Source organism: Ochotona curzoniae, unplaced genomic scaffold, assembly GCF_017591425.1.
Source record: "Ochotona curzoniae isolate NIBS_2020 unplaced genomic scaffold, NIBS_Ocur_1.0 contig_908, whole genome shotgun sequence".
NCBI classification, from domain to species: domain Eukaryota; kingdom Metazoa; phylum Chordata; class Mammalia; order Lagomorpha; family Ochotonidae; genus Ochotona; species Ochotona curzoniae.
Genome location: NW_024466607.1, coordinates 6,011,917 through 6,020,738, shown reverse-complemented (window position 1 = coordinate 6,020,738; position 8,822 = coordinate 6,011,917).

Below are 8,822 nucleotides of genomic sequence, written 5' to 3'. Positions count from 1 at the left end.
ACTCCACTCGGAGTCTGACATGCACGCATCACCTTCAGGATTCTAGAAAAAACAGAATGGCTAACTTCACAATTTGCATGGCAGGGCCAATGCTGTGAGTTAAACTACCATGGGCAGTGGGCACACCCTATAACCAGACAGTGTGGTGCAGTAGGTTAAGTTACTGCCTGTGATGCTGGCACCCAGCAGCCTGTATGGGTGTTAGCTGGAGCCCCCGCTGCTCCCTGCGTGTGGCCTGGGACATAAGCAGCAGACAGCCCGAGTCTTTGGGTCCCTGCACCCGTGTGGGAGACCAGGATGGAGTTTCGGGCTCCTGGCTTTAGCCTGGTCCAGTGCCAGCCACTGGGTCACCTGGAGGGGGTGAGCCAGCAGATGAAAGCTCTCTGACTCTCAGAAACTCTGCCTTCCAACAGATGAACATGCAAATCTTGAAGGGAAAACAACCAACCAACCCCACAGCACACAGGAGTATGTGCCTAAGTGACCTGCAAACACCACCCCACATTACAGAGCGGCCTGAGCACCCAGCGTTCTCCACCCTGGGGCTCCCGGCAGCAGTCCCCCCAGGGGTGCACTGTAGTCCCAGCAGGTGCGAAGGGGTCCCTGCCACAAGGCATTCCCACTCGCCGTCCAGCCCAGGTTCTGCTGTCACTCATGGCCAGGTGACAGCGGGGACAAGGCTCGGGCTCCACATACACAAGGGGCCATTAGTCGGTGACACCTTCAAACTGAACCCAAGAGCGATTTGTCGGGCTGTTCCCCCATTAGCAGGGGCTGTCCCAGGACCCAGCCGTTCCTCTCCCCAGCAAAGACACCTGTTCCTAGTCAAAGTCCTACCCTGCAAGGGGCAGCATTATCCATGATGGCCGCAAACCTGGCCATGACTGGGCGACAGAACCCAGGCCGCGGGTGCGATGGGCCCTCCCTCACCACGCAAAGACACGCTGCTCTGACACTCGGCAGAGAAGACCCCGCACCCACAGGTGGGGACGAGGTGCCGGGACAGGGCATGCAAGGTGGACTGGCCAGAACGAGGCACCGCGCAGCAGTCGGGGCGTCTGGGGTCGTCTGAAGCTCATGACTCATTTATTTATTTGAAAAGCTGAGAGATGAGAGCGAGCTCCTCCATCCACCAGTTCAAGTCCCAGGGCCCAAGTCGAGGGAGCCTGCAACTCCATCCCGGTACCCCACAGGGGTCGCACGTTCCCCCAGGCACCCCGCCCACCTTCTGCTGCCTGCCCAAGGCCTTCAGCTGGAGGCTGGCCCTGGCGAGGGGAGGCCGGGACCTGTTCCGATCCTCCAGCATGCATGGAGCTCGGCCTGGTCACCGCGCCGAAGGCGCACGGACCCCGGGCAGCCCGGCTCCGGCGCCCGCGGCCTTCCCCGGCCGGCCTGTGGCGACATTCCCCCGGTTCTAGCCGCTCTGGGGCCCCGCCGACCCTCGGTCCCTCGCGCGCTCCATCCCGCCGGCCTCCGTGCTTACCTGCGGCCGCACGCGCGCGCCGTCACCTCGGCAACGAGGTCGGGACGCGAACACCGCTGCCGTGAAGCAGGGTTGTCGTAAAGCTAGCCGAGTACGCAGCCGCAGAGCTCGCCCCCGCGCCCGGTGCCGGCGGAGTGCGCCTGCGCAGGCCGGTGGGCGGAGCTGCTGTGCACCTGCCTGTCCTGTCCGCGTGGTTTGCAATCCGGACCGCGTCATTCTTTCCCTCACCGCGAGGTTGCGCCGATGGCTGCTCCCCCAAGATGCTGCGGAGGAAATGCGCAGGCGCCTGTCCAAGATCGCCCAGTAAGGGCCGGGATCCCGAGACTCGTTGCCCCTCGGAGGGGACAGACCCCTTAAGGCCACCAGACCTGTGGAAGCGGGTCGGCCGAGGCCCCAGATGTGGCCTTTGCCTTCCCAGGGTGAGGTGGGATCCAGGTGCACCTGCCTGAATAACCACGTAGGGAAACCGGTATAGGGCGCGCAGGGCGAGGACGGCAGGTCGGTGTGGGGTCCCTCCAGGCCCAGGATGGGCTCGCCCTGCGGCGGCAGAAGGCTCGGATTTTGGAGCGTTTGGGGTTATCAGTTTACAAAGGTTGCCCCCAACAAGGGTTGCCCCCAACGCCTCCCGGACACCCCACGGGCGGGTCTTGCCCCAAGGGCTTCACTCTGTGAGCCCTCCGTTTCCTGCAGGCAAGGTGGGTTTTCGGAATCCTGAGAGGAGCAACCAGAGAGGGACGGTGTGTGTGGCGCGGAGTCATGGGAACCCTCCCAGTGTGAACTGCGTGCTCAATTCGCTCAATTCCGGACCTTCCCCAGCGTCGTGTGGCCTCCTGGCTCCGCAGACGCTGCTGCCCCGACTAGGATCTCTGAACCGCGAGCTCTCAGTGGGCCCACATGCCGTGGGTGCCACTCCCTAGCCTTAGGTGCCAGCTTGGGAGCTCACAGGCTGTGCTTCTTGGTTAGTGCCACACACACACACACACACACTCAGCAAGCCCCCAGAACAGTGGGCTAACGATGGCCTGAGCAGGGAGGACCCCAGACCTCGCCGGCTGAGCCCTCCGTGTCTGGGGCTTGTTTAGGTCCCGTGCGTGTGTGTGTGTGTGTGTGTGTGTGTGTGTGTGTGTGGAGCCCGGGCATTTCCGGTACAGCAGCCCCTCCCCCGAGGTGGAGTGTGGGACTTTGGCCTTTGGTGGCGGAGCTCAGAAAGCCTGGAACCTGGAGCGCTCTGAATGTTCAGGTTGTCTTGTCTTTGGATTGAGAGGGATCTGGGGAGGGACGGGCCAGAGCATATGCAGCTGAGGACAGTGCCTGGGGAAGCAGAGTAGGGGGCGACAGAGGGCAGCCTGGGGCTCCCCGCTCCTGGGCGTTTGCACCGAGGGGCTTGGATCCCTGACTGGGGGTCTTAGGTGGCACCATCCGAAGTCCCGAGAGGTCACAGCGAGCTCCCCAGTAAGAGACCCTGTCCTCCTCAATGTAACTTCAACTTTTAAACTTTAAGGAGAAACTTAATTGGGAGGTGGAGTGATGAAGAACGTTCACCCACTGCTCGCGCGCCCAGCCCACCACGCCAGGCCTGGGCTTGAGGCCAGGGTCCGGGATTCCACCTAGGCTTCCGGCTGTGGGGCGGGACCTCAGCCACCTCCCATGAGGCAGGAAGCAGATGGATGGGCCTCCATCCCTGACACTCCGCCACATGCATCCTCAATGACGCTTCCCCATTTCTCAGGTTCCCCCAAAACAGAACTGTGATGAAAGCTTCCAAAGACCTAGCACCTGCAACTTTGTGTTTAACACCTGGTCTGCAGGCACCTGTGGCCCCTGCTGGCCTGTGTCCTATAACCTTCAGCGATGAGTCAGTCTGGACTTTATGACACATACATGAAGTCACATGTGCAAGAGCCATACACACAAGGCCGTACATGAAACAGCCATACACAGTGTCTACATGGAACAGCCACACAAAATACACATGTAATGTCACACATGGAATAGCTGTGTGCATAAAGTCGTATACACATGGAGCCATCATTGATTGTCACGCCTTGGACAGCCCCAGTCACGGCCAACAGCAAGCCAGGTGCTGAGCAGGTGCTCCGGGCAAGCTGCCAAGCCGGGTTCCTGGGCACCTGCCGTCATCCGTGCCAACTGACCGGTGCGGAACCTGGTTTTACGTGTGTTGCTGTTCAAAGGATCCTTCGTGTTACCCACAGTTGATTCCTCAGCTTTGGCCTTGTGGCCCACGGGGCTGCTCTGACTCCACCCGGATCACGCGCTTCCTCTGACGAGGCCATTCTCCCTGCAGAGCAGACCACAGCGCTGCAAGCAGACGCAGCAGCCACACGGAGCCCACGTGTGTTAGCACTGCAGCAGAAGACGGAGTGTGGCCATCAAACACTGACTGGGAAAGGGGCAGCTGTGTGTGTGTGTGTGTGTGTGTGTGTGTGTGTGTGTGTGTGTGTGTGGGCACGCATGCGCAGAACCTCAACCACTGCACTGGGAATGTGTGCTTTGGGCCATGCTGACATTGACAGCTGTGCCCCCTGGGAGGGGCTCATACGGACATCACAGCTGAACTTGAGCAGGAGGGTGACTTTGCAAAACACGGACCCTGAGATCGACTTCAACACAGTCCCACAGCAACACTGCATGGCAGCCGCCTGTGAGATCACACACACACACACACACACACACCCCATGGCAGCTGCTTGTGAAATCACACACACACACACACACCCCCCATGGCAGCTGCCTGTGAAATCACACACACACACACACACATCCCACCGCAGCCGCCTGTGAAATCACACACACACACACATCCCACTGCAGCCGCCTGTGAAATCACACACCCCCCCCATGGCAGCTGCCTGTGAAATCACACACACACACACACACACACACCCCATGGCAGCTGCTTGTGAAATCACACACACACACACACACACCCCATGGCAGCTGCCTGTGAAATCACACACACACACACACACACACACACACACACACACATCCCACCGCAGCCGCCTGTGAAATCACAAACACACACACACGTCCCTGGCTCAGGATGCTGATCTGAGCTTCAGGCTCACCTGGCTGTCTCGGTTTTTGGGCATTTGCTCTGGGTGAGTTACTCAGCATCCATGGTCCCATTTCATTCTCATGAGCCGCTGAGATTGGTCTCTGTGCCTCACCTGCTCATGGGCCGAGCTACGACAGGGTGGAGATCAGGTGAGGTCTCTGGGGACGATGGGGCTTGAATTCCGGGGAGTCCACCAGGTGTGGCACAGGAGGGCAGTGAGTAGACAGCACCTGGCACGCAACACTGAAAGACAAAATGATCCATGGCAGGTGTGCTGGTGGGAGGTCAGGAGAGACCAGGATGGATGAAGTCCCAGGAGGCTTCCTGGAAGAGGTGTCCTAGGAGAGGCAGCATGGGAGAGAGGGGAAGGGAATATGGCAGTCATTGCACAGGGCAGGCCCACGTGGGAGGCTGGAACGGGCTTTGGGGTTCTGGAGTCAGGGAGGAGCTGGGCTGTCCGGGGCGAGGCCAAAGCCGTGATAAGGCCCGATAGGTAGGGCAGGGCCTGATTGTGGAGGTGCTGGAGTTCCAGCATTGGCTTCTGGACTTTGCCCTGCAGACAATGGGGAGCCACTGACATTTCTGAGCAGGGCTGGGCAGCCAGCCCTGTCGCCCCATTGTTTTTTTTTTTTTCCCCAGTCAGGCCAAGCCCTGCAGTAGCCCAGCTGTCCACCAGATGGCACCGTCTCAGCAGGTTTGAGCCGCCTAGCTTTGCATACCTGAAAACCTCCAGGGTACAAAGTCACCCTGCCTGGAAGGGGAGGCGGAAGGTGGCATGGTGACATCGGCTCCAGGTGTCTGCAGGGAGCTGCTGCAACCCCATTTCACATGACAGGAAACAGAGGTTCTTTTTTTTTTTTCAGAGTTATTTATTTATTTGATAAGGCAGAGTTAGGGGAGAAGGAGGGAGAGAGATCAGTATCTGCTGGTTCACTCCCCTGAATAGCTTTAATGGCCATGGCTGGGCCAGCCTGAAGCCAGGAGCCTGGAGCTTCATCTGGTCTCCTATGTGGGTTCAGGGACCCAAATATTTGGCCCTCTTCCTTGGATTTCCTAGGCATCTGAGCAGGGAGCTGGACTGTAAGTGGAGTCGGAAAATGGCATTGTGGCACAGCTGATAAAGTTGCTGTCTGTAATGCCAGCATCCTATATGGGCACCTGCTCAGGGCCCCCCGGGGAGACGGGACCCCAGGTTAGCGTGTTTCTGTCTGTGCCTTCCCCCTAACAATTGCGGGAAACGTGTTTTATCTAAACACTGTGCACTGATACTAAACGTGTTTGAAGTGCCCTGGTATTCTGATTTTGGGTCAATTTCCTAAGGAGATTCAGGCATATTTACCCAAGAAACCGCAAAGGTTTTATCCAAGCCTGGTGGTTTGTAATGCAGAAGAAGGACCACAGAGCATGTGGCAAAGAGCGGCCATCCAGGGGACACTGCGGCCCAACAACATAGTATGCTAATATAGAAATTACATACACATACATGTCAACATTGCTAGACTTCAAAAGCACTTCTGGTGACAAAGGCACAACGCAGAAAGAAAAACACAAACTGAACAGTAGAATACCATGTTTGCATATTAAAGTATAATATGAAGTACGCAACACACAGAGAGGTGTGTTAAAAGGCACACGGAGATCGTGCCCCAAATTAGCTAACGGTGCAGCTAAGATAGTAAATAAATAAGGTGGCTTTAGCTTCATCTCCAGTGTTTTCTTTCTGACATTGTGGTGTGGCAAGTTAGGCTGCTGCCTGTGATGCCAGCATCCGCATGGGTGCCAGCTCAGGTCCCGGCTGCTCCACTTCTGATCCAGCTCCCTGTTTAATGCACTTCAAAGGCAGCAGAAGACAACCCAACTGTGGGTCTCAGGAACTTGACCCATCCTCTGTGCTTTCCTAGAAGCAGTATCAAGAAGCTAGAGCAGCTGGGACTCCAACGTCACCCACGTGGGATGCCCAGGCCAAAGGCAGAGGCTTAGGCCACTATGCCGTAGATCTGGCCCCTAAGTAAAATAAATAAATATTTAAAATATGTGATTAGAAGCAAATGTAGGTGGTGTGACAATAGGTGGTTTTTAAATTGTTTGGGGTACTGATCTCTATACTTTAGTCGTTTCACAAAAGGATGCTCAGACAACTAAAGGCAAACAGAGGTAGGGCACAGCCGAGTGCTCTGTCCGCCTGGGATGAACTGTGGGGCCGGTGGCCTCCGGGCGTGGCTGGGCCTCAACACACTGGGAGAAGGGGCTGGGACGCGTGGGCAGAGCGCAGCAGGGCACGCGGGGTCCCCGTGGCCACCCCATGGCCAGCATTTGTTTCTCTGTGTGTGTGCCCTGTTCGTGTGCTGTGTTTCTGTTGGTTTGTATGCATGGTTTGTGTATTTCTCTGTGTGTTTATGTCTGTGTTTTATGAACATGCTTCTCTGTGTGCACCTGAGTATGTGTTCATGTGTGTCTGTGTGTTATGCTGGTATGTGTGGGTGTTTGTGTGTGAGTGTGTGCAGGGCCGGCAAAGATGCGGCTTCCTTCAGGCGGCAGGTGGAAAGCCTGGCTTCTCTCCCTCCTTCTCTTCCTTCTGCTCACTTCTCAGCCCTCGTGTCCCACAGGCCAGTGCCTGAAGTGCCCCGATGGTCACTTCCACTGCAGAGGCGTGACAACACGGACAAGGCTTGTTGTCAGGGAGGAGTGAGGTGGGAGTGCTGGCATGCCAGCTCATGGCTCTGTCAGCCAGCATCAGGCTCATCTCTGGGTGCCCAAGGTTGCGGGCGTGCAGACCTTGCCCCGAGCCTGCCTGCTGCCTCCACTGGTTCCTCACTCCCCACGCCTCATCACACCTTCCTTACTGAACGCATGTGCTTCCGCTTTGAAAGATGGGGAGGCCTCTGGCAGAGCAGCGACGGTCACCTGGCTGAGACGTGGTGGAGGTGGCATTGCCACCTGGGCCCTCCCCAGGCGTCAAGGCCATGTCGATGCCATAGGGCTCTCTCTTCGCACATGGTTGTTACAAATTGCTTCCGTCTATGTTTGACCCGTCCAAGCTCAGCATCCGGGTCACCTCAGGAGGCTGAGGCGTGCAGAGGTCGGGTGTGGTGTGCCCTGGGGCACGTGCCCCTGTGCCCCCACAGCAGCCCGGGAACAGTGCCCCAGTCATCACATCTAAAACCTTGATTCAGCAAAGCCGTGCCTTTGCCGCCAGGGAGCAAATAGCCTTTTCTTGTTCTTTCTCGGCTTTTTTTTTTTTAACCCAAACAAAACATCCTCTTATGAAATATGTCCAATTTGCAATATTTACTTTCCCTTTATTTAATAACAGGAAGGGGTTTGCTGGACTTTTGTTGATTTTTGCATTTCTTATTTAAAAATTCTTAAGGGAGTTTTGGGGGAACTTAATCAGCAAAAAATCGGAGGCGGGAGTGATGGCTGCACATTCCACAGGGCTTCTTACGGGGGGCTGCCTGCCCGTCCAGGAGGTGTGCTGACCGCTGACCCCGGGCCAGGCTGGAGGGAAGCTCAGGTCACTGCACCATGAACGGTCCTGGGGGAGCAACTGAGGCAAGCAGGAGGGGTGGAGCCCCTTGTCCAGGGCTTTCCTGATAGCTGACAAACCTTGGGACAGAAAGAAAGGGACTCAGGGCCCCACGTCCAAGTCTCACAGTCCGGAGAGGCCCAGTGACCTCAGCAAGCTCCCCACCTGGAGGACCTCAGACCTGGGACCCGAGCTGGCCCTGTCACGGTCAGGCTGAGGTCCCTGTAGCACATAGACCCTGGGGGACAAAGGGGCGCAGGCTCCATTGCTGCCAGAAGCACTCTCAGGACCTTTTTCTTTTTCCTTTAAGAAATGCGAATCTTCTAAAAATTTATTTGTTTGTTTGTTTGTTTGTTTATTTGTGGGCCAGTGCCATGGCCTAGTAGGCTAAGCCTCCACCTGCGGTACTGGTGTCCCATATGGGCATTGATTCCTGTCCTGGCTGCTCCACTTTCTATCCTAGCTGCTCCACTTCCCAGCTAACTCCACATCCAGCTAACTCCTTGCTTGTGGGTTGGGAAAGCAGTAGAAGATGGTCCAAAGCATTGGGACCCTGCACTTGCATGGGAGACCCAGAAGAGGCTCCTGGCTTTGGATTGGCTCAGCTCTGGCTGTTGCAGCTGCTTAGGGAGTGAACCAGCTGATCTTTATGTGTGTCTCTCCTTCTCTCTGTTACTCTGCCTTTAAAATTTAAAAAATAAAATGTATTTGAGGCTCTCTACAGCACGGCGAGT